The sequence below is a fragment of the Canis lupus genome, chromosome 3 (genome assembly GCF_003254725.2).
Source record: "Canis lupus dingo isolate Sandy chromosome 3, ASM325472v2, whole genome shotgun sequence".
In the NCBI taxonomy this organism is placed as follows: domain Eukaryota; kingdom Metazoa; phylum Chordata; class Mammalia; order Carnivora; family Canidae; genus Canis; species Canis lupus.
In genome coordinates, this window is record NC_064245.1 from 88,222,788 (window position 1) to 88,249,579 (window position 26,792).

At 39.5% G+C, this 26,792-nt stretch overlaps 1 protein-coding gene and 1 long non-coding RNA gene across 6 annotated transcripts in view; one reads left to right on the plus strand and one right to left on the minus strand.

The window, feature by feature from the left end:
- Positions 1 to 26,792, plus strand: part of KCNIP4 (potassium voltage-gated channel interacting protein 4) — a 1,134,091-nt gene that overhangs the window by 259,853 nt on the left and 847,446 nt on the right.
- On the minus strand, positions 1,516 to 17,207 carry LOC112653527 (uncharacterized). Of its 5 annotated transcripts, XR_004814583.2 has the most exons (6): positions 16,786 to 17,203; positions 16,509 to 16,633; positions 8,381 to 8,463; positions 5,951 to 5,999; positions 3,063 to 3,199; positions 1,873 to 2,446 (listed from the first exon to the last, which is right to left on the minus strand). It is a non-coding gene; the product is annotated as an uncharacterized LOC112653527 (long non-coding RNA). The 5 variants fall into 5 exon arrangements; XR_007409993.1 differs by lacking the exons at positions 1,873 to 2,446; positions 5,951 to 5,999 and adding an exon at positions 1,516 to 1,864 and having other exon boundaries at positions 16,786 to 17,199; XR_004814582.2 differs by lacking the exon at positions 5,951 to 5,999 and having other exon boundaries at positions 16,786 to 17,199.

The following is a 26,792-nucleotide window of genomic DNA, read 5'->3' on the forward strand; positions in this document are numbered from 1 at the left end:
TTACCTACTAGGTAAATGCTACTGGCTTCTGATGTTTCCCACCTCCTGGCATTCACAGACTGTGGTCATCTCCGTCCACATTGTGCCAGGATTGATTTATGTGACTATTAGAATATGGCAGACACGATGGCATGTCACATCCAAGATTAGGTTCTAAAGGTACTGTGGTTTTCAACGTAGTCACTCTCTCTCTGTTGCATCACTCTGGACAAGCCAGTGGCCACACCAGCTGGTTAGTTTATGGAGAAACCCACTTGGTGACAAAGTGAGCCCTCCTATCAATAACCATGTAAATGTACCTTCTTGGAAGCAGATCCTCCAGCCCTGTCAAACCTTCAGATACCCACTGCTCTCTCCTATGTCATAAGTGCTATCTCCTGAAAGACCCTGCACCAGAACCACCCAGCTAAACCACTTCCAAAGTCCTGACCTACCAGAAACTGTGAGATAAATAGTTACTGTTTTAATCTATTGCATTAGAGGGTAATTTTTTACACAGCAATAGATAACTAGGATAACTTATCCTAAAAGTCACCTGCCCCTCCCTCTATCCCCTATGAAGAGCCTTGGATACTTCAGTGATATTTGAGCTAGACAGAGGAAATTAAAAAAACAAACATAACTACCCATAAATGTATACTAGACTGATAAAAACAAAACACATATTTAATACACACTGACCTCCCCCCACCAGGTGAAAAGTAAATTATGACCAGAAGATTATTACCTTGACTAAAATCCCCAGCAGGTCTGGGAATGGGTATTTCTTTTCCCCCTCTCAAAGGAGGAAACCAAAATTGACAGGGGTTAAGGAATGATCACAGGGCATATGTGTTACCGAGCTTGTATCTTAAATGAGATCGGTTGTATCCCTGCTTTGTGTATTAAGGAAGCATCAATCAAGCTCTCAGAGAGGGTCTGGGAAGTACATAGCTTAGTGCATAAAGCTCCCTGTTCAGGAGGATTTGTTTCCTTTACTTCAAGTTTCAGGACTAGGCTCCAGGGGAATGTATTTGCTTGAAATATGACCTTTGAGTCAAAGGGGGCATTGCTAGGGGATCATTCAATTTTATAGGCATCTAATTTTCTTCCTGGGAATCATTAGACCTTTATTATTTTTTTTTTCATTAGACCTTTAAAATGAATACTCACTCTTGTAAGCCAGTAGGATTTTGTTTCTGCCCCCAACGTGTGCCTTGGAGCATAGCTTTCAAGCTGGTGCTCTGGTTTGGAGCTCCAAGCATCCTAACACCCCTACTTCTGAGTCATAATAGCAGAAAGGGATCCACAAATCATATAGAAACATTAATAGAGAAAATGATGCAGTAGAGTCAAGGGAAGAACTGGATTCTGCTGACAGTTGGAATGTGATGAAGATTCTGTGAAGCAGAGAGAATGCAGAAAGGATGTCCATGTAGATAATAATTCTCCTATACCAGCGGTAGGAATTTTCTCTACATTTATTTGACATCCCTTATAATTCTAAAGTAGATCCAAGTCACTTTTGATGGGAATAATGTCAGACATCCATGCAGAAGGAAGAATCTTTCAAAGACAGGCCATTGGCTTTTGAAAACATCAATGTGGTCTCTATCACGGCAGTTCAGGATCTTCTAGATCCCCATAAGAATGCCTTAATGTAGGCTACATTCTTCAAATGTGGCTACATTTGAAGAATATTTGTTTGCTTTCATAGCTAACCATTCTCGTTAGATTTGGGAAATTCAATAAGCTCTGACTGTTCATAATTCAATATTTTAGTGACACATTTTTAGGTTTCTAAATCAGTTTTATGAGGCATGTGATAAAAATAAGATCAAAATCTGTTGAACACTTATGGTGCTTAGTCAGTTCTGAATATGACCTGTAGGAAACAGAGTAAAAACAAAATGACACTGAATTACCCATTTTTACTTCATTTTTGTTAAAAGAAAAAGAATGAATAAACCAGTGGAAAACATAAGAAACTACTAAAAAATGTTAAAAACTTTTCATTCATAAGATTCTGTGTATTTATTTTATCAGATGGAGTCCAGGTGCAAAATTTTAATTAAATATGATAGATTTTCTTCTCCAAATTTAATGGAGATGTTACAGTTAAACATTCAGAAATACATCTGATGTGTTGATTCTCATCCCATTTCAGATGTGTGACTTGTTCAGATTGGTCACAAATCCTAAGTGAGGGTATTATTTTTCTACCAATCAGTAAGATAGAATCTTATCAGTTATGCATATTTTACAAAAAACTAACAGGTATTTCAGCATAGGCAAATGCTATCATGAAGGATTAGAGGATTTACATTTAAGAATTATTTAAAATAAGGTGGTCATGAGAAGTTTACTATCTTTTAAGGTACAGCTATAATTTTCACAGTGACAGCACATGCAGTTTACTTTGAAAAAAAATCTCCATCTTTCCTCAAATAGATCCTTTTTCTGTAACCTGGAATTAAAAAAAAAAAAAAAAGGAGGAGATTTCACCCTACATGCTTTTCAACTGTGGGGTTTAGGTTCATGAAAAGTTACCTGCTTGGCAAAAGATGATGGTAATGGAGTAAAAGTAAAATGATATAAATGCATATGAAAGTTGACCTTTCTGATTCATGCTTCCCTCCTCAGTGAAGAGCGTAGTGGGCAAGAATCGGGACCAGACTGCCTAAATGCAAAACCTGGTTTTGCAACCAAGACCTGTGTAACTGTGGGATTTAATCTCTCTATGCCTCAGTTTCTTCATCTGAAGAAACTTCATCTCCTTGTAAGATGGAGACAGTGAAAGCCTTTATCTCAAGGTGCTATTATGAGAATTAAATGAGTAATATAGAAAGGGCTTCAAGTCATATTTGCCTCATAGTAAGTACAATAGTGGTACTTGCTTAGGAGTTCATGTTGAAACGATGACATGAAATAAAATGTCAGTAAATCCTGACATAATGCAGGTGCTCAAGCAATAGAGAGATACACAGGTAGGTAGAGGTGTGTATGCACGTAGAGTGTACATACACTTCTCTGCCTTAGTGACATATGCATGCGTGTGTATGTATGAAAAAAATAGACTTTACTAGCTCCCGACTGGACATTGGCTCCCAAATCCAATAAGATTAGCAGATTTCATAACCCTTCTCTCCACAGTCTCTGAATTAATCTGAGAAACGTGTTCTTCTTCAGCTCTTAGGGATTAGTTGACTGAGGCAGATTCCTCAAAAAAAAAAAAAAAAAAAGGTTAATGTTATTTAGACCATGCTTCTGCTTAATATTTTAGAACTAGCACTGCTTATTTTTGAAATGTAGTATCTTCTTTAGTTGCATTGTCCTTTAATTTATAATTTAATGGATTTAATTAAATCAATACATAGACTGATTTTAGACATGTTTTGACAAATTGTGTAACCACTCAACCTCTTGCAAGCAGGTTATTTATGATTCCCAGGCCCTTTCTCTAATCCCACATGGAGACAGTAGAACACAGATTTGACTCCTGCCTGAAGTGGTTCACTATGATCAGCAATAATGGTTATTACACTTCTGATTTCTGCCTTTCAAGTTAAAGAATATATATTGAAATAGATATAGACAGACAGCACATACTCCTTAATATGTGTTTATTTATAAATCATACACATACTCTGTCAAAATCTTGTACAAATCATAACACATACAAATATTAACATGTGAAATAGTGAGGTGGATATAAAATAAACATCTAAACATTTTTACTAATTAACAAAATTCAGATGTTTTCGTATTAAAATATCAGAGTAAAATATGTCGTCTTCTTATGTATAACAAGATACCCCTAATAACTTTAGCAAGAACGATATGATTATATCTTCTCAATTATTTTTGAAAATCTTGATTTTACTTTTCTCTTTCTTAATACTTCAGTTCCAAACTTAGTTTATATAATAAGGATTGTGTACTTTCAATGGTTGAAAAAGTTATTGCACACACATGTATACCAATATAGAAGCAGCACATCAAACCTCCTGCTTACTGAATCATAATGTGTATTTTCGCTCTTATCTGTGCCTTAATATTAGCAATTGTTAAAGGTCCACATAATACATATAGGGTGGGGGCACCTGCTTGGTTCAGGGGTTGAATGTCTGCCCTCGGCTCAGGTCATGACCCTGGGGTCCTGGGATCGAGTCCTACGTCCAGCTCCCTGCATGGAGCCTGCTTCTCAGAGCCTCTGCCTGTGTCTCTCATGAATAAATAAATAAAATCTTTAAAAAAAACGTGTATAGGGTGAAGTTCATCTTTAAGATACAGAATGTAACTATGAAACCTGATAGCACCTTGATAATTTCACATCGTTAGAAGTTCATTCATTTCTGATCTGAATATATCATTTCCTTTGCCTGTCACTTGATTGAAACCAAGGCCTGCCAAGGATAAGAAGAGTCACCTCTGCTATGTTCTTGATCTCTGCCAGCATTACAAGTATTATCCATAATCCAAGGTTTGTTTTTACAAATCAACTGTTTCTATTATCTCTTTTGTGAAAGTGAGTTGGAATAGGGTAGCCCCACACAGTGTGCTCTATCAGTCTACCTAGCCGGGTACACACAGACTAGATGTTGCAGTGTGTTGCGTGTGAACGAGTGTGTGTGGGTGCCTCCCTGCATAGCCTGTGAGACGATAGCAATTTCTTTCCTTCCACTGAGTACTTCTGTGCTTTAGTGACATGCAGTCAATGTGTTCATTAAGAGTTAATGCAACTTAATTCTCTCTAAAAAAAATAAATAAAAGCATTAGTCATAATCGTTTATAGTATTTTCTTCCCATACCTTATTCCATGCTCACTGTGGAGACCATCAGCTTATGGAATAAGGAAGCAATCATTTTTATCTCATTTTTTCTGTGGAACAAGACTTATCTGTGCTGTGGCACATAGTCATCATGGGTTTGAAATTTTAATATAAAAACACAAAATTACATCTTGGGTATGTTGTCTTTGAGTGGATTTGCAGAGTACCTCATGCAGATTCCTATCACAGCGCTACTGTGATAGTCTACCCTTACTCTTTCTCCCGTGTCCTCCCTCGCACGCCCCTACCCCAAGACTCTGAGCCCAATAAGGGTAATAATTACATAAAGACATATGCTATGTCTTTAATCATAGCTGAGCATATAGTAGATTTTCAATAGAAGGTTTCTGAATTTAAAAACAGGTGAAATATAGATTAGAGGTGGTTGGGGCTGCAAAGGAATATATACCAAACCATAGACAAGTGTGTAAAGGTCGATTTAAGAACTAAAGTGAGATGAGCAGGAATTTTGTTAAGATCTAGCAGTGGTCTGGGGCACCTGGGGGGCTCAGTGGTTGAGCATCTGAGTTTGGCTCAAGTCATGATCCTGGGGTCTTGGGATCAAGTCCTGCATCAGGATCCCCGCAGGGAGCCTGCTTCTCCCTCTGTCTGTGTCTCTGCCCCTCTCTCTGTGTCTTTCATGAATAAATAAATAAAATCTTAAAAAATAAAAGACCTGACTGTGGTTTGTTTGTGTCCACACCAACCCCCCAACTCTCTACCCCTGGCCAAATTCATGTTGCAATCCTGATGCCCAGTGTGATGGTAGTAGGAGGTGGGTCCTTTGGGGTGTGTGTAGGTCACTAAGATGGGGCCCTTATGGATGGGATTAATTCTCTTTATAAAAGAGATCCTAGATGGGGTGACTGGGTGGCTCAGCAGTTGATTGTCTGCCTTTGGCTCAGATCGTGATCCTGGGATCCTGGGATCGAGTCCCACATCAGGCTCCCTGCATGGAGCCTGCTTCTCCCTCTGCCTCTGTCTCTGCATCTCTCTCTGTGTCTCTCATGAATAAATAAATAAAATCTTTAAAAACAAACGAACAAACAACAATAACGAAAAAAAAAAAAAACAAAAACAGAGATCCTAGAGAGGTCCCTAGCACCCTTCATGGGAGGTACCAGGAAGTGAGCTCTCACCAGCTGCCACACCCAGTCTGCTGGCGCCATAGTCCTGGACTTCAGAGAACTGTGAGAAATAAATATTTGTTTTCATCAGGCTCACAGTCTGTGGTATTTTGTTATGAAATTTCAAACAGACTAAAACAGGGCTGTAGAATCATGGAGGCTTTCTGTAGCTTTCGCCTTTATTGTCCTACCGTCTTGAATTGTTTGGGTTTGGGGTTGACTTTGACCCTTTCCTCCTCAATTGTTTCCTTGAGGGATGGGTACACCAGGGGACTGTAACTGGATTTTGTAATGATACAGTTGTCTTGTTTCCCTCCGATTTGGCATGATGATGATCATGTTTGCTTTGTGTTTATTTGTTTGTTTGTTTGTTTCTTTGGTTTTTGTTTTACATTTACGAGTGGTTGTCCATTTTTCCTTCTTCTTGTCACACTCCTGCCTTCTCTTTTTATGTCTCCCTGCTCAGTGGGGTTCAGAAAAGTCTGGAGTTGAGGAAAAATAGTGGAGAAAAATCTATTTTGAGCACCTCTCCCTCAACTCCTTATTGACTACAACTAGCTGAAGAATATCCTTTAAAAAGACCTGAAGGAATGTCTAGAGGAGTTTCCGCTAATGCCTTTTATCTAAAAGACAGCTTTGGCATTTTCACTTAATGTCTATAAAACTGCTCTGAGTAAGTACCATGTGAAACACAGAGATTAGTATTGTTAATTTAATGCAGTAAGCTTAGAGTCTTTATAAGATACAATCTCCTTTTGAACTTTATGTTCAAATCAGTAGAGACCAGAGCAGAGTTTTTCAGAGGAATATTAACTTTGCTACTTCATATGTTAGGCAAATAGAAGAGCCAGAGAAAATACAAATGCTTGGGCTTTAACACTGGCATAAATCACACTGATATATGGGAAAGTAGGCTTTTTTTATTTGTTTTTTTTTTCTCATAAACTGCTGGGGAAATTGGATGAACTTGCTCTATAGATAATGGATACAGTAATGTGGAGAGATGATCTGTTGCAATGATGCACTGGGAAAGGCTCTAATGAGGTAAAGATCCAGCTCAATTGATGACATTAAAAAACCCACAAAAAATAAAAGTTATTATGGACAAAGTACTGTATATTTTATCATCAAGCTGTTCCTCTAAATCACAGAGAGGCAGTGTTACCTCAGTAAGTGCATTATGCTCTCATCTTAAAAAAGTAACAAAGCTGAGACATTCCAATTTTATTTTTATGCATTCCCTTTCAAAGGTTATCTTTTATTTTGAGAGAATGTTTGAAATAAAATGTTTGAAAGGAATGTAATATTCTTCTATAGGCAGGAGCAACAGCAGGATCTGTACACTCAGAGAAACACGTGGAGCGAAATGGCGCCAAAGAAAATACAGAGGATTTAGTCGATGATTGTTTTGATATTAATAAATCTATTTGATATTAATAAATCTTTATTATGCAAAATTTAAAAAATATTTTATTTGTGTGTGTGTGTGAGAGAGAGAACGCAAGTGAGGGGAAGGGCAGAGGAAAAGGGAGACAAGCAGACTCCCCACCCAGCTGGGAGCCCAACATGGGGCTCGATCCTAAGACCCCAAGATCATGACCTGAGCCAAAGGCAGACGCTTAATCAATGGAGTCACTCAGGTGCCCCTACTTTGTACATTTTTAGCAAATGTATCTCTTCCTATGTTTTACTATATTAAAATTAGTTTTTACCTTTCTCCATCCACAATAATTCAAAATGACAAAAGACCAAAAGGGACTTCATGTGTTGTCAGCATAAGAATGAAGATTTCCAGGGACGTATGCAGTTGGCTGCATCTGAGCCTGCAAGTAGGAAATGGAAGACCTGGGTAATGAGGGTCTTCTGCTTCCAGCATCGTTTGGAGCATCGGTGTGAGTTTTGCAAAATGGCTGGGATGCCTTTATGATTTACCTTCTCGCCCACTGCAGACAGCACTGTGGAATGCTCCTAAAAGAAATTCCACTGTACGCAGGGCCATCCGGCTATGTGCCTACTTGTCATGCGGATACCCCGTTTGAACTTTCCATCTGCAGTCTTCTTAGAGGCATGACTTAGGTTTTTGGCATTCGTGTTGATTGGCTTCTACAAAGAAGCAGGGTATGTTTATTTAAAATATGGGGGCAGGGGGCTTTCAGTGAAGAGAATAGTGGCCATTACTCAGCTTTTCCTGGCTTCTTTCCATGTCTGCTGTTGGTTTAGGAGCTAGGTTTATAGCTGGGTACCACTTGTGTGGCATTCTCAGTCCCATACATGGTGTCATCTTTAATGCCTAGTTCTGTCTTTAGTGGCTTCTCTGCCCACTATCCCTACTATTGAAGAAATAAAAAAAAAAAAAAGTTAATGAGAACAAATCTTCCATCTAATCCAGAGAGGCTCTGGACATGGAAGACTTCTACGGAGGTTTATAAAATATTCACTTACCGTCCCTTTCCTGAACTTGGGGAATATATGCTCAATGATGAGAGGACCAGGAGTACATCTTAAAAAGAATGATTTTTTCCTTTCTGTAAAATGATAACAGCAATAATTGCTTGAGGGTCCACAATATGTCAGGCACCATGCTGCGTCTTTATATATGCTATTTTATTTAACCTTTACCAAAAAGTACAGTGGTGTGCATTAATAGCCCGTCATATTATATATAAAGAAATGAAACATCAATGAATTTAAGTCAGGACGTTCCAAGGTCTGGAGTGCCAAGGCGTGTCTTTTTTTTTTTTTTCTTTCAGGCTTCAGAATATTAAAAATCAAATAATATTAAATAAATTCATAAAATTAAAATTATGGCGAGTTTAAAATTATATGTGAAACAAAGTAAAAATTTTAACATAGGAACAATGCAATAAAATCGAATGCACATCTTCACAGTATGGTAAATCCAAAAATGAAATCAATCCCTAGTGTGTTATAGATGACACGGTTAGATAAAGGAGCAGAGAACTTACATTTATATTATGAATGTTGTTTTTTAGTCTCTTATATGTGTCTCTGGGAAGCAACTGATACACAAGGGAATTTAGTAACCTGCCTGTGGCCACATAGCTAGTAAATAACTAAGCTAAACGATGAGCTGAGGTGTCTGACCCTAGAGTTTAATGCTTTTAATGACTCTGCTAGATGCTTCCCTAGGCAGCTAGACCCACATCCAAATTTTTCTTACCATCAGCCATTTTCAGCTTGCAAATAACGATAAATAGAAATATTTATTTGGCTTAAATGTATTTTCATAATAAATACTTTCTCAGTTTCCTAATTTCTTTAGTCCTGTTTAAGGACTAGGCTATGGAGTATTTCTTTTGGTTGCTTCTGTTTTCATTGACACATACACCTGCTGAAAAGCGTTCATAGGGTAGTTTAGTTGTAACTGGTGCACAGAACCATCGCGCACTTCAGAAGCACCAGCAACGGATGTGAACTCAGAAGACCTGGGCTTGAATCCTAGCTCTGATTTCTGCGCCTTGGATTTCTTACCTACATAGTGGTGGTGGTGTGGGAACAAGATTTCAGAAGCTATCTAAGTGTATCTTAAAAGGGACTTCGATATGTTAGACGTTAGGCTTTTCTAGAATAGATTTGGTTAGAGACCGCCACAAAGTATGCACAAGTGCCTGGCGGGAGGTTAGTGGGTTCTAAGGGAACTTTCACTTTCAGAAATGACGCAATGCTATACTCACGGCAAAGGCATTAGGCCTTGGGACAAGCAAGATCGTGATCACAGGTTCCAGGCCCATGTGGGTCAATTTGCAACACCCAGAAGCTAGTTATAAGACCAATCTTATGCCTTTGAAGGCATGCAGAACACAGGTAAAATAGACTTTATTTAATCTCACTGGCCTCTGAACAGACAGAGGCATTCACCAGCACAATGCTCCCCAACTCTTCTTCCCTCCCCTCCCCTCATACCCCCGTTGTGCACCGGGGTCAGCTTTTCATAGTCAGGAGACTATTATCAAAACTCCATCTGTACACTTTGCAAAAAAAGGGATTTTAAAAAAGGTGGCAGCCAGCTTGATATGCGCTTTAATGTCACCTGTGTACACTTTCTTTTCTCAAAAGCGTCGAGACTTAAAGTGAATTAGAAACCACTGGCAAGGGCTACATGAACAGTTTAAAAACCGCTTTGAAATTATTTTCTATGTTTTGTTGACAATAATTGCTTTCCCCTCTGCCCTGATAATTCTCAAATAGCCCTCACTCTGGGGTCTTAACCTGCGTCCACTTGCCTGCCCCCAAATGAGACTGTTGTGAAACATTTTCTGAGTAAATAGCTATGATAGCAACATTAAAAAGAAAATAGTCAATATCTCTTCTTTTTGGTGGGTTTAAATTACCAATGTAAAACGTATCGACTTTATGTTTGATTTTCTCTTTTGAGCCCTAGGAACAAATTATTAGAGTTACTGTTTAAGTTTCCTATTAGAAAATAGAAAGTACTAGAGGATGTTGGTATAACCTTTCTCCTATTCCTCCTGGCTTTTTCCAGATGTAATAAACATTTATCTGTGCAATACCAGCCTGAATCTTTTCCTTGGTTAATATTTAATCCTTCTGTTAGTTCTTTGTACAGGATCTGTGGGTTTTTAGAGTGAACATATGTAATTGCAAAGCTGTTACAATCATTTTTATATAGAAACAAGTATTTTAGACCACAAACCAAAATTACATGAAGATAATGTTACGTAGGAGGCCTAAGTAGAAAGAAATAGGGTCCTAATTAATGCTGCTTTTGTGCTGTTATCATTCTTCTGGGTGGATTACATAATGCCACATTTATATCGGGAGACAGGTTCCCAGTGCTGTTTAGCAAATCAATTTGTAGGCAGATGTTATGGTATCCTCTTTTTCAGGCCGGCGGGCAACCTTTATTCTATTCTGTGGTGTCGGTGGGCAGGGAAGGAGATCTTTTGTGGATTGTGGGAGGAGAAATGTGTAATCAGATAGTAAACCATGTAACTTTGGAAATTCTTTACGGACAAAAATTTTTGAAAAATGACTATGTAAAAATAAAGAGAAGCTATATTTTCCATTACTGGAAAAGGTTTTAACAAAAATATAACAAATGTCAATATCTCCGCAAGCTCAAGAGAGCTGTAGGGCCAGAAATGCCTCAAGGCATTCCCAACTCTGCTTTCTGTTCTTTAAACTTCAGGATGAAGGTGACAGTTTGTTTAAAATACCAGAAACAGTGGCGGTCCAGCTAATATCCATTGGTCCAGGTGGTGAGAGGAAGCCCTGACAGATTTCTGAAGGGGAGCTTTGGCCTCAACCCTCCTTTTGAAGTGCCTGCAAACTACTTGGGTTGGGTTGTGTCCCCCCCTCACCGGGAACTGAGCATTCTCCCCGTAGCTGGACAGCTGTCCTTACTCGGTTTAGACCTAATGTGTTCTCCCCGCCCCCTTGAGAAACAAAAGCTTTTGGTCATTTATCACACCAAGATTGTTTATTTTTCCCTGTTTTTGGCACTAGCTAAAGACGATTGCATATCTATTTTATTTTATTTTTTTATTTTATTTTATTATTTTTTTCTTTTGTCATTTGCTTCTCAATATTTCAGGGATGTCAGTGGAAAAATCAAGGATAAAGAGAGTCTTTTGAGTGTGGTATACTAGACGGAGGGTGGATGTTGGAGTCAGGAGAGGAGTTTGGGTCTGGAATCTTCTATCCTGTACGTGTATTAGTAGCTTTGGGTCAATTTGGTTAGTCACAGGGTCCTCATAGGAAAGGCAGGAATTGGGTGCAATGCAAATGGGAAAGTGACAATGGTATAGAAATGAGAGTTTCATCACTGCAGCCAGGAGTGAGAAATGCAGCTAAGTTTCAAGAATCGACCTTCTTTAGACCTCTGATTAGGGACAGCTTTAACAAGTCAGAGTGGTGGGTGGACGAAGAACCCCATCTCCTATGCGCCAACTCTGACCTCCATGTCCAAAATGACATTGGTGTCTTTTTAGTTCTACTGTGATTGTTTGTTTGTATGTTTTGTTTGTCCAGGAATGGAGTATGCTAGTCCACTCATAAAATTCCCCCGAGCCATGCTTACTCTGATCGCTGGCCATCCTCTGCGACGACCCATGATCCCACATCTTCAGGGCAAATTTGAAAAGATGTATGGGTAGGTCAATAGAAAGCTAGATATGTCATATGTTCTACTTGATGTAAAATGGTCCTAAACGCAGAAATGACCTTAAAGTGGGAAGTAAGGGGTTTATTATAGAGTCCAGAAAGTATAGACAAATCTTAGTGAAGTTCATTTAACCAAGGTTTATTGAATTTTTCTTGTGTGCGCGGCACTGGGGTAACCAATTTAAGAGGCATGTAGGGGAATAATGTATCTCTCTCTGCCTCTTACAGCTTACAGTGTACATAAGGGAAGAGGTGTATGAAAACAAGGAGAATATATAACAATGTCATCTTTGGTATAATATGAGGGATATAAAGGATAAGAAGGATAGTTCTTTTTTAAAAAAAACAGATTATTTATCTATTTATTCATGACAGACAGAGAGAGAGAGAGAGAGAGAGAGAGAGGCAGAGACACAGGCAGAGGGAGAAGCAGGCTCCATGCAGGGAGCCCAACGTGGGACTTGATCCCAGGTCTCCAGGGTCAGGCCCTGGACTGAAGGCAGCGCTAAACTGCTGGGCCACCCAGGCTGCCCAAGAAGGATATTTCTTGGAAAAATCCTAGAACTTTTAATGAGGCAAACATTTGAACTGAGCCTTATAGGATGGGTAAAATACTGACAGATGGAACTATAAGAGTGCTAGTTGAAGGATTAGCCTGAGAAAAAAATTGATATAACAAATATAATAAACACATGGTGATTAGCCTGAAGTTAGAGTATAGAGTATATATAGAATGAACGAGAAAGGCAACAAACTCTCTTGGTGCTTTTAGCTAGATTACTCTCATCAATTAATCTAATGTCATCCTTTTATCAGTCCATCATCTATTCTTACCACTTTATAAATAAAGAAGCCAGAGCCTAAGGAGATGAATTAACCTGTCTGAAAACAAGGAGCTGGCAAGTAATTTAGGATTTGAAATCAAGCTTTCTTGTGTCATAGGAACCATACTCTTTCTGCATGGAGACTCAATGATAACAATAATGAATCACTGTGATTTATTGAGTACCTACTGCTATGCCACAGTTTTCATTTTCCTTAATCCTCAGAGAAGGACCTAAAATGTAGCAGTTATTATCCAAACATCCAGCTGAGAAAACTAGCCCAGGTTTATTTGATGTACCAAAGTAATGGAAGTTAAGGGTGAGAAGGAGAAATGAGGATAAAAATGGGATGGGTTTGAAAACCAGCAGAGGAGTCTGTTATTTTATATAAAAACTAATAAGGTGCATTAATATTAATGCATGATCAGAATCATATTTGTGGAAGATTCATCTTTTTAGCTCTACTAGGACCAAATGAAGATATAAGAGATCCTTAGTAAGATTTTTAAAAATGACTTAATATCCAAAATTTGCAAAGAAATCTTAAAACTCAACAGTAAGGAAACAAAAACCTGATTGAAAAAGCGCACCTGAAAAAAAAAAAAAAAAGAAAAAAAGAAAAAGGGCACCTGGGTGGCTCAACAGTTGAGTGTCTGCCTTTGGCTCAGGTCATGATCTCAGGGATCTGCAGGGGGCCTGATTCTCCCTCTGCCTAAGTCTCCGCCTCTGTCTCTCTGTGTGTCTCTCATGAATAAAATCTTTGAAAGAAAATAAAGAATAGTAAAAGAGCCAAAATCCACAAAAGATAACCTCAACAAAGAAGATATACAAATGGGGGGGCCTTTGGGTGACTCAGTGGGTTAAGCATCTGACACTTGATTTTGAGTCAGGTTATGACCTCAGGGTTCTGAGATCGAGCCCTGTGTCAGGTTCTGCACTGGGCATGGAGCCTGCTTAAGATTCTCCCTCCCTCTCCCCATCACCTCCTCCCTCTCCCTCTTCCAAACAAACAAACAAACAAACAAATAAGAAGATATACAAATGGCAAATAAATATATGAAATGTTACTCTACATCATATGTCATCAGGGAGATGTAAGTTAAAACAAACAGCACTATACACTATTAGAATGGCTGAAATCCAGAACTCTGACAACATCATGTGCTTTGAGAATGTTAAGCAATAAGAACTCTGATTCCCCACTGGTGAGAATGCAGAGTGGTAGCAGCCACTCTAGAAGGCAGTCAGGTTGTTTCTTACAACACTGTAAACATGTATTGACCATATGATCCAGCAATCATGTTCCTTGGTATTTACCTGAAGGAGTTAAAAACTTGTATCTAGACAGAAATCTTCACCTTAATGTTTTTAGCAGCTTTATTAATGCCAAAACTTGGAAGTAACCAAGAAGTCACTTGGTAGGTAAAGGGATAAATGAACTATGGTACATCCAGACAATGGTATGTTTTTGAGGGCTAAAAAGCAATGAGCTATTAAGCCTGTGAAAATTCACAGAGAAAGCTTAAGTGCATGTTACTAAGTTAAAGAAACCAATCTGAAAAATGTTAGAGACTGTCTGATGACAGCAGTATGAAAGTCTGGAAAAGGCAAAAATCCAGAGACATTGAAAAGATGGGTGGTTACCAGGGATATGGGGGAAGGGGAGGGGAGGGATGAAGAGACGAGCACAGCAGATTTTTTAGGGCAGTAAAAATACTCTGTATGACACCATAATGATGGATACATGTCATTATACAGTCATCCAAACCCATAGGGTGTACACCAAGAGTGAATTGTAATGTAAACCATGGACTTTGGGTGATTGTGTGTACGTGTAAGTTCATTAGTGGTAACAAATATACCACTCTCATGGGGAATGTTGATAATGGAGGAGGATAGGTAGGGAGAGGGGAGGCAGGAGTTTATGTGGGAAGTCTCTGTACTTTCCCCTCAATTTTGCTGCGAACCTAAAGCTGCTCTAAAAAAAAAAAAAAAAAATCAAGTTTTTTTTTTTTTTTAAATAAACTTCTATTTAAAAAAAAATGGAATAAAATAAAGGTGGTGGTCCAAAGTGTTGGGAAACAAATTTTGGCCAGGACTCAGGTTTTAAATATATATATATTTTTAAATTATTTTTCAATTCAATAGATCTAAAATACCAACTTGTCTTTTATTCTTACCTTCTTTCTTCTACGATTAGATAGTGAGAAGCTCCAGTAGAATAAATATGTGCACTAAAATGCCAATCATACACATATCCCCAGAGTTTAAAGAAAATATAGTACTTTATCTCTTCCATAACCAGTTTTTGAGTTCCAACTGCATGCAATTTTCTTTTCTTTTTTTTTTTTTTTTTTTGCATGCAATTTTCTCAGCTGAGTGTAAAGTGTAATAAGATACCTGGCTTCCTAAGGATATAACATCTTAGCTTTCTCAGAAGTTTGTTGTGTGTGTGTGCGTGTATATTATATATATATATATAGCTGGTTAAATAAATCAATGAGTGAATGAATCAATCAATGAATCATTCAATTACTGGTTCTGGTGATCATTGTTTGCTGAAAAGACATTTTCTATTCTCATTGGTATTGTCAGCTCAGGAAGATGAGATATGATCACACTTTGGAACATAAATATGTCATTATCTTTCCTATCCATTTGAGTTATATTTTAAATAACTCCATTTTATGTTTCTTTAGCTATCAAACCAATTAAATGGATTTGTAAAAGATGCAATGGAGTATTTTAAAAAACCCACATTTTTATAATAAATGTTATAATGAACTTCTAGCATACCATACTGATGAAATCTTCAAGCTTCAAGGAATCTTAAATTTGACTTAACATTAAGTCAGCAGTATTTTTAAAGTCTTTTAAGAAGTAATTTGCCATATATATCAGTCCAGGCTGCAATGTCGGGTTCATTAATTCCCTTTTTCATTTGCTTTCATATTAAAAGACAGCATCAAAAACATTTTTTATATCTTAGTTACTTTTTTCCCCACTGAAATGAAGAGTTAACTATATAGGCTTTATTCCATTTCTTATACTCACTCTGCATTCTATTAAGCCACCCAATTGATTGCAGAGCTGCTAAAGCAAAATTTTTTTCAGATAGATTTGAGGTGAAATTTGTGAGGCTAATCTAATAATCAATGGACTACTCTGTGAGCTGCTGCATAAAAAAATATATTATTTTGAGAGACTTTGGTCTATTTACTAATTCAGTTTCGAAAGGAGGATACATTTGCAAACTGACTGTTGTAATTCTTTTGCATTACCAACCACTTACTGGAGAACACTTACAGAATCATTAAAGTCCTTAAGCAGCAGAGAAGATTTAGACCAGTTCTGTGATTTCACAAGAAAGGCAGAGGTCACAGGCCAATACGCTCAGGCAATTTCCCTCATTCTCGTGCTCATGACCCTGGGCTGCCAACCCCCCCAAGACCAAAGTATGTTGTATTAGGGAATATGCATTATGTAGATCTTATTTTTATAGATTTGAGCTTTATTATGTCTTCCTGTATATAGTAGAGTGCAGGTCACATCACTTACAATAGAGTGGTGAGTTCTTCAACTTTAATAAGCCATCCACTTACCTCCCCTAGAAGTAAAGTGCTTCTGTGTTGAATCTTTCAATGTTTGCTTCTGGAAAGTTTATGGGGTAGTTGTAAGATTTCCCTTGTTTTCAATATTTATCTGTATGCTTATGTATCTTAAGATTCTGTTCAAAGATAATTGATAAAAAATTTAATAACATTGTGCCATAGATTCATCAAACATTAAATTACAGGCAAAGGCAAATAAAAAAAAAAAAGATTCCAATGGATGCCAGTAGATTCCATAAGCCCTTTGCAGAAAAGCTCATATACTGACCTATAGAAAGATCCTCACTCAGAGTCATTTTCATGTTGTAGATAGGTCCAAAAGATATGCCTTTTTTTTTACTCTTGGCGATGTAGACCAGGATAAACATTAATAATCTTAATTTTGAAAAAAAAATAATCTTAATTTTGTACAATGACAATAATTCTAATTATGATGATTGACATGTACCTGTGTACATGTCATGAATCAAGAGCTATGCCACGTAGATCTGTCAATGTCACATCAACCTGAGAATTGTATTCTGACTTTAGAGATGAAGAAACTTGGCTTAGATATGTTTTTGTCTTGCCTTGGATCAGTCACAAGGGGTAGAATGTAGAAGGGGAGTCATTGTGATGACACCAGACCTGTAGATCTGTTATCATGACTGAGTATGCACCCAGAAAACAATAAACCAATACAGGTAACAACCCCACACTCAGGAGCAGACCAAATTTTCTTCAATAACAACAACAAAAAAAGATAAAAATGTTGTTAGAGAACTAAAAAAGCAAACAATTGCGGAACAGGCTTGAAAGACTCAGTAGTGCTTTCTACCACTGCTGCCTGACTGTTCCGTGTGAGTCATATTCATCTGCTATTATTCGTATTATTATTCATAATGCTAGCTGACATTTGTTGAGCTGGGTTAGGAAATGCTTCTTTAAGAAGAGAAATAGTAAGGATGACCTGAGTGTGGTTAATTAACTAATTAAAAAGAACATGAGAGGGTGGGCAAGTGTTCTAAGTGTGGAGAGGAGCTTACACAAAGGCAGATACGAAAACTGTTGTGGATTGAATTGGGTCTCCCTCACATCTTATGTTGAAGTCCTAAGATCACAATGTGCCCTTATTTGGAAATAGGGTTTTGCAGGTGTAATTAGCTTAGATGAGGTCCTACTAGTGTAGGCTGGGTCCCTTGTCTAATGTGACTGGTGTCCTGATTGAAAGGGGACCTCTGGACAGGTGCACCATGTGGAAATGAGCATAGAGAGAGGGGTCATGCATCTGTAAGTCAAGGAACGCTGAAGATCTCCAGCAAACCACCATCAGGTAGAGGAGAAGCTTGGGACAGATTCTCCTTCACAGCCCTCAGAAGGATGCAACCCTGCTGATGCCTTGATCTTAGACTTCCAGCCTCCATTACTGTGAGGCTACACATTTCCATGTGTGAGCCACGTCATAGAGAAAGCCACTGTCTACAGTCTCCCCATCAAATGAACACAGAGACTAAGGAGTTCCATGACACACAGGCTGGCTCATAACTCAAGGTCATTAATAAAGGGCGAAGCAACCCCTCCAAGCTAATGAAATGGCAGAGAAATCCCCAGAACATTTTAAAACTGTTCTATTGACAATAATAAATGCATTTTAAAGAAAACTTGCCTGGGACTAAAAGTTATGCACTGTGATCTGTTAAATTCATGTAATGACAAAAAAAAATGATTTCAATGTGCTTTACGCTTATTCAACAAATAGGTGTAGAGCATCTGTGATGTGCCATGTTCTGCAGGATAGTGGTCACAAATTTGGACTGACAACAGACCTAAAGTAGAGACCTGGCAGTTTAGGGTGCAGATTTTGGAAAACATCCTGCCCTTCGGAGGTATCAGTGTCCTCATCCACTTCCCCAGTGAGAAGGGACACACAAAATTGCAGGGGTAGCATAGCGAATTGGATATTTCGAAGCAAGCCCACAGTAATGAAGCTGTACTATTATCATTGTTATGTTGTTATTTTTGTTAGGGTGGGGGAGATGTTCACTTATCTTCCTGTTCCTTTCAGCTCCGACTTTCTCCGTGCCCATGAGATGCCTCGGCAGTCTCTGGCTCTGTTCCCTAGCTCCTCATTGCTGGCTTTTGATGGGGCACAATGATCAGATGGCCATGATTAGTTCTTTGGCTTGCATTGCAGATTATCTATTAAGTAGCCATCTCCTCAGCCACTGAGGCATATGGTCAGCACTTCCAGGGCTTAAAATAAATCTGCATTTTAACATGTGGGATTTTATTATGCAAAAGAGAGCCCACATGGGGTCTAATCTTGTTCTTATGCGGCACACGTCTACTTGTGCATTCTGAATGGAATAGTACATTAGGCCCCGGGCCTTTCATTTTATGACATTGCAGAGATATTATGGGTGAGGGCATCCTGGGATGTAGCATCAACCCAGAACCGTGCAACGTGCGGGAAGGAAAAGACGGGAGAAGAGTCATTTTCCCTTTACTCCTTTTGTAGTCCAGTTTTCCCATTTTTAAAAAAAATTTCAATCAGACATTTATTTAGGACCCACTAGATACCACCTGTTTCCCCAGGTACTTGGGGTGATGGTTGGACAAGTTGGCATAGCTATGGATGCAAGGTGTTTGCTAGAAGAATCACTCCTTCCTTTTGATCAGAAAAACAAAACACACCCCTTTCTCTTGGGTGATGTGGCTCTATCCCAGGACACACACTATCGGGAGTGGAGTGTGTAATGGATTTCAGATTGCATCCTTCTGACTAAGTGCCCTTGCACTAGGCACACGATTAAGGCAATTAAATTGACAATTAGTAAAAAGCATACTCAGCAGATAGCAAACAAGGTGGCTCACTCTCATGCTCTGAGGCAGCTGGGTTTGGAAGGGGGCATGTATATAATGGAGAAGTTTATTAAGTTTCATTTTGGATCCTTTCCCTATACATTGACCATTTCTCATGTGAATGGGCAGAAAGTAGTGGTTTATGCAGCATCTGGTTGAACAAAGAATTCGAGGTCTTCTACTTTAACACTTGCTATACTCTGTTCTAAGATTTTTCCAAACATTTCTATTCTAGGTCATAAATAAAAGAGATTAATGGTAAATAAGGAACTGCTTTGTAGAAATTAGCTCAAGTGTATTGCCCTGTATTAATAGAAACTTATTCAAGGATCCTAAGTGTGGATATTTTTTATCTTTTCAGTTATGGCATGACATCTAAGTTGATAAATAGTGCAAAGGTAAAAATAACAGCATCAAGCACAAAAATTTAGCTCTGGAGACTGAGAGAATTGGATTTGGATTCTAATTCGAGTTCCTCCATTTACTTGTTTTGTTACCAAGGACAAGTTGCTAATTTTTTAAATATATTTTTATTGGAGTTCAATTTGCCCACATATAGCATAACACCCAGTGCTCATCCCATCCAGTGCCCCCCTCAGTGCCTGTCACCCAGCTGCCCCATACCCCTGCCCACCTCCCCTTCTGCTACCCCCTGTTCGTTTCCCAGGGTTAGGAGTCTCTCATGTTTTGTCTCCCTCTCTGAGTTTTCCCACTCATTTTCTCTCTTTTCCCCTATAATCCCTTTCACTATTTTTTATATGTTGCTATTTTTTATGGGACTTGCAATAATGCTACATTATTTGGGGGCTCTGAGGACTCAACAAGGTAATACGAATAAAGCATTAAGTACAGCCCAGCACCTAGTAAATATTCAATATGTGGTAGCTGTTGTAGTTGATGCCGCCGGCACTTTATAAAATTCCTAAGGATTTGCAACATATAAACTAGCATTCATCAGCACAATAGGTTTTCCATTTACCTGTATAGAAAGAGATGTGTCTCTAAAGCCATTATTCTATACGTGCACAACCGAGAGCACATTTACGTCTGTAGCATCGGAAAAATAAGATTATCCAACTCTGTGCTGAGCCCTATCCTGGGTACTTCCCAGTAAGTAACTCGTAGGTTCCTGATAATAATCCTGTGCATAGATTCTGCTATCACGATTTTTCAAATGCAAAAAGCGAGGCCCACAGATGAGAACACATAGCTATTAAGCTGCAGAAGTGGAATTCCCACTCAGACCTTTTGCCCCAGTTCTGTGTTTTTAATAGCAATGATACTCTGAATTTCAGTGAGAAGCAGGCTAACGTGTATATCCCAATGCATGTGTAGACGCTGCGATACATAGGTGCATGTGTGCACTCGTGCGTGTATTCGCCTAAAAAAGCTAATGCTTGATGATTTTATAGACTATTTCTCTCTCTTTTATTCTGCTGAGGCCTGTAGCCGTGCTTACACTTTTCTGTTTGTGGTCTCCCTTTCCGTAGCGGGCTGATTGGATTATATGGTGCATCATATGCAAAATGAGATGCTCAGTTGAAACCTCTTTCTGTTGCCCAGCAATGGGTGATTGCTCCACGTTGCTCGAAGTTATGCTTAAGCACATCCTTCAGCATTATTCTCCTTGTGTGCTTCCTCTCACCCCCTTAAGTTATTTGTACAGTGACGCTATATCCAATTACGTATCATCAAGTGGCAGAGGGATGGCATTAATATGGATTAACTGTATTCTGCAAGCTTTTGGGTGATCTTTGGCCTTCAGTGCTCAATAAACTGATGTATCAGTTAAACATGTACCTGGCTGGATTTAACAGAAATCTGACTGTTGTAGCTTAATCAGATAGGCATTTATTTTCCTCACATATCAGGAGGTCAGAGGTGCCCTGTCAAGTATTACACAGTGATGCTCATGTCCTTAATATCCCAGATTTTTTATGTCTTTCCACACTGCTATTCTTAGTGTTATGCCTCAAAGTCACAGAATGGCTGCTCCACCTCCTAACTCATATCCTCATTCCCGTCAGGAAAGTACCAGCTGTGTCCCCCTTTGTCTTTTGGACAGGACTGTACCACAAGGGACTGTGGATCGTTGAGCCTTGCATACTGCTCCTTCAAACAAAATCTCTATTCAGTTAGTAAGAAGCATAAATGTAAATCAGGTGGCTGGCAGTGTCTACCATAACTGAAAACCCATACTGCAGAAGCGATTTACCGCTTATGCATATAGGATACTCAAGCAATGCATAGGTATAAGGTATCTACCACAGGTCTGTTGATTTATAGATCAGTGAGAGGCACAACTCTCTATCCTTGAGGAAACCTACACCCTGGGGCACGTGGCTGGCTCAATCAGTAGAACATGTGACTTGATCTCGCGGTTGTGAGTTTAAGCCCCATGTTCGGTATAGCAAGTACTTTAAAAATACAAAAACATTTTTAAAAAAGGGAAAAGAAAAGAAAATTTGCTACCCAGAAGATTAGATGGATGGACAAGCACATAACTACAGAATGCTATGATGGAGGCGTACCCATTGGAACTTCGAGGTATCAGTGGTAGGGCCACGATATACAAACTTCAGTTCTGGGTAGTATTATGAGGAATATGAACACCTGATGATAATAATGGCTGATATTTCTTCATATAGCTCTGACAGGCATTTAAAATCACATCAACCTGATATCCTTCTGTCCTCCTATTTACAACCAAGCTATGCGAGGCAAAAATGAAGTTGGATAACTTTCCCAAGGTCAAATAGCCAGGAAGTTAGCGAGGTGAAATTCAAACACAGTCTACCACTAGCATTCTCTTCATCTGCAGTCAATACTGAGGATACTGAGAATGCTTCTTCTGGCTATTTGTTTGGCTGTTGTTTTCTTAAATCTCCAGAACTTTCTCTGGATGTTGCCAATGGTGTAGAACCTTTAACTCATTCAGCATTCATCGTATTTTGTAAGTTGCCTTACCCAGAATTGGCAGGCTTTAGCTTGGTTACCCAATAGCACAGAAGGACACTGTCCTAGAATCTTTTCAGTTAGGGAATGGGAAGTTACAAATATTCATATTTCTCTTAATATTATAAAATAAAGTATGTTTCACTATGCCATTCCTTTATCAAAATATCCCATTTTAACCCCTAAACTTAACTAAGATTTATTCATCATTGCTCTCTCTTTCCAGACATGCCCTCTTGCTGCCTTTTCTGGACAGCCATCCTGGAGATAATAGCTTACATGTCTTGGCTCAGGCTTTGGTTTCATTATATTGTCCTCAATACCTTACGTGGTAGACAGAATTCTAAGATGATCCCCCAAAGACCCACACCCTGTATAACATCCTCCCATTGACCGTGAGAGGGATCTGTGATGATGATGTAATATCACAATATCACTCCCATAATTAGGTTTTGTTATCTGGCACAGTTAACTTTAAGAAAGGAGATTTTGCTCAGTAGGCATGACAATCAGGCCAACCCTTAAAAGGACAAGGTTCTTCCTAGCAACAGAGGTTCACAATGAGAAAAGGATTTAACAAAAGGGAGAGTCTCCATAGTAGATTTGAGGGTAGAGGAGGGGGCACATGAGAAGGAACCATGGATGGCCTCCAGCTGCTGAGAGTGGCCCCATGCTAACAACCAGCAAAGGAATAGAGACCTCAGCCTTAAAACGGCGAGGAATTAAGTTTCCTTACAACCACATGAGTGGCAAAAGGACCCTAAACTCCAGATAAGAAGAGAGCCTGGCTGGTACTGTAATTTTGGCCTGATGAGACTATCTGCAGAGAACACAGTTATTCTGTCTCTGAACCCCTGACCAATGGAAACCAAGATAATAAATCAATGCTGTCTTAAGCTACTAAGTTTTAGAGAATTTGTTATGCATCGATAGATGGCTAATACACCTTGACTTTGATTCCAAATATCTAACTCTTCTTCCTTGACCTCAAATGTGCATATGTAAACTCACACAGGTCATTTAGTTGGTCCTAGAATGGGTTTTGCCCAATCTATCCTAGGGGTCATTATCACCAAGGTGAGGAATAGGGGGACCCAATATCATAGGAATAAGTGTGGGTTCTTTTGTTACCTTATGATGTGTTCTAGAAGGATTTTACCAGCATCTTCCCATTCACATACCTTCTAACACCCCCTACTAGGAGTACCAAAAAGACAAAAATAAACACCATATGATGCACTGATTAGAAGTCACAGTTCAGTGGAACAAGGACAAAGTCTAAGGTGAAAGAAAATTCAGGAAAATGCAAAATGAGTAGACCATGCCCTTAAGGGTTTTCTGCATAGCGAGCAATACAATTTGATGCCCCTTTTCTTGCTGAGTGAAGTAGAGACCCTGTGGTGTGGGTTCAGAAGGAAAATGCTTTTTCTGTTGGTTTCTGATTCATGGAGTACTTTAGCATTCTTTTTTGGTCTTCATTAACATATGAAGATTGAGTTCAAGATTAAAACATAGTAGGCATCATTCATCCTGAACACACAGTGGTCTTGCATGAGGATAGAAAGGCTGAAGATTTGTGATTGTGTGCATTTTTCCTGTTTTCAAAGTTGGAATAAGGCACCTGCCTGGGATAAAATATGACCCTCACTCACTCTTGTAAATTGCTTGTGCCCATTCACATTTAGAGGTCGTTAATCTTGTTTCCCTTTATAGATGGACATTCAGCACATTCCCACAATTGATTCAACACTCTAGTTCAGAGTGGTATAAAAAAATTTCACAAAGTGCAGTTGAAGAAAAATGTCACATTACAAGGGTACAAGTAAGAAGGACTATCTTTATCTTACCTGCAGAAAAACAGAGGCATTTCCACAAGGTCCTGTGACCACAAAAATAGTTGATAAGTAATCATAAAATCTTAGCCTGGGAAGGAATTGTTAAGGCCCAAACAGTGTGGGGATTCCCTTTTGCGTTATTGATAAGGAAACAGTCCTGTAACATATGATTGAAAACATCTTGGATGTAGGGAAACTAGCTTATATGACATTTCATTCTTTCCATGATTCTTTTACCTCACAAGACAGATACTACTTTGAACATATATTATATTGCAGTTGTCACACTTTGTGATATTTCTTTCTGATTTTCATCTCTTCCTCATGTTCTCAGTACATAGTATAATAGGCTGAATGCTTGTAGGCACTTAGCATATTTATGTTGAGTGTAAATTTCTATTAAATTTTGGCTCCAATATGACAGTTGTACATACTACCTACTTATCACTCACATAACTATAAAAAAGATAGTAAAAAATTAGCACCGTGCATGTGGCTAAGGTACTAATATCCTTTGTATGATCTTTCTTTTCTAATGCTTTTCCTCCAGGTCATTCACAGACCTGTTGACAATTATTTGCCCAATATACCCAATGGCCATTCAAAAATAAATGTGAGTTAGAGAACTGATCACCTACAAGCTAAAGTGCTTCAGTCTTAAGTGTAAGACATACAGCCAGGAGGGGCAGGAGGGAGGCTTCAACCTTCTATTCTTTATCTTGCATTGAAATTGATTGAGAATGTTAAACCATTATCAAGTCAATACTGAACAAAAGCTAGAGTATATTAATTACAATGAAAGTAGCATTCCATAAAGTGTTTAATCAGGAGGAAGGAAGTATATGTCATTGAAGAAACACAAGGGAATTTAAAATCACAGCATAACCTAATGAATAAATATTTGACTTACTGTGATGTGCCTGGAAAATAAATGTGGTATGTATGCAATTTCCCATTTCTAGATGGGCTTACTTTGCTACTGCTCAGTTAGGACAATGCATGATTACCATGACTTCCTTTTTTTATTTTATTTTTATTTTTTTATATTTATTTATTTATTTATTTATTCATTTATTTATTTATTTTTAATTTTTTTAAATAAATTTATTTTTTATTGGTGTTCAATTTGCCAACATATAGAATAACACCCAATGACTTCCTTTTGAAATGGTCTAGGGGGGAGGAGCAAGATGGCGGAAGAGCAGGGTCTCCAAATCACCTGTCTCCACCAAACTACCTAGAAAACCTTCAAATTATCCTGAAAATCTATGAATTCGGCCTGAGATTTAAAGAGAGACCAGCTGGAATGCTACAGTGAGAAGAATTCGCGCTTCTATCAAGGTAGGAAGACGGGGAAAAAGAAATAAAGGAACAAAGGCCTCCAAGGGGGAGGGGCCCCGCGAGGAGCCGGGCTGAGGCCGGGGCGAGTGTCCCCAGGACAGGAGAGCCCCGTCCCGGAGGAGCAGGAGCTGCACCGACCTTCCCGGGCGGAAAGGGGCTCGCGGGGAGTTGGAGCAGGACCCAGGAGGGCGGGGATGCCCTGGGGCTCCCGGGGACAGTAACAGCAACTGCGCGCCCAGGAGAGTGCGCCGAGCTCCCTAAGGGCTGCAGCGCGCACGGCGGGACCCGGCGGGACCCGGAGCAGCTGAAGGGGCTCGGGCGGCGGCTCCGCGGAGGGGGCTGCGCGGCCCCGGGAGCAGCTCGGGGGGCTCGGGCAGAGGAAGAGGCTCCGTGCGGAGGGGGCTGCGCGGTTCCAGGAGCAGCTCGGAGGGACTTGGGCGGCGGCTCCGCGGAGGGGGCTGCGCGGCCCGGGAGCGCGAATCCACCAGCGCAGGCTCCGGAGCACAGGGCGCCGGGACACAGCCCAGGATCCCGCCTCCCCCGGGACAGGCAGAGGCCGGGAGGGCCCAGGACAGCGAGGACGCTCCTGCCCCAGCTGAGCACATCAGCGGCCCCGCCCCGGAGCCTCCAGGCCCTGCAGACGGAGTTCCTGCCGGAGCTGAATCCAGGTTTCCAGAGCTGCCCCGCCACTGGGGCTGTTCCTCCTGCGGCCTCACGGGGTAAACAACCCCCACTGAGCCCTGCACCAGGCAGGGGCACAGCAGCTCCCCCAACTGCTAACACCTGAAAATCAGCACAGCAGGCCCCTCCCCCAGAAAACCAGCGGGACGGACAACTTCCAGGAGAAGCCAAGGGACTTAAAGTACACAGAATCAGAAGATACTCCCCGGTGATTCTTTTTTTTGTTTGTTTGTTTTTGTTTTTGTTTTTGTTTTTGTTTTTGTTTTTGTTTTGTTCTGCTTTTTGATTTGTTTCCTTCCCCCACCCCCTTTTTTTCTCCTTTCTTTTTCTTTCTCTTTTTCTTCTTTTTTTTTTTTCTTTTTCTTCCCTTTTTTTTCTCTTTCTCTTTTCTTTCCTTCTTTCTCTCCTCTCTTTTTCTCTTTTTCCCAATACAACTTGCTTTTGGCCACTCTGCACTGAGCAAAATGACTAGAAGGAAAACCTCACCTCAAAAGAAAGAATCAGAAACAGTCCTCTCTCCCACAGAGTTACAAAATCTGGATTACAATTCAATGTCAGAAAGCCAATTCAGAAGCACTATTATACAGCTACTGGTGGCTCTAGAAAAAAGTATAAAGGACTC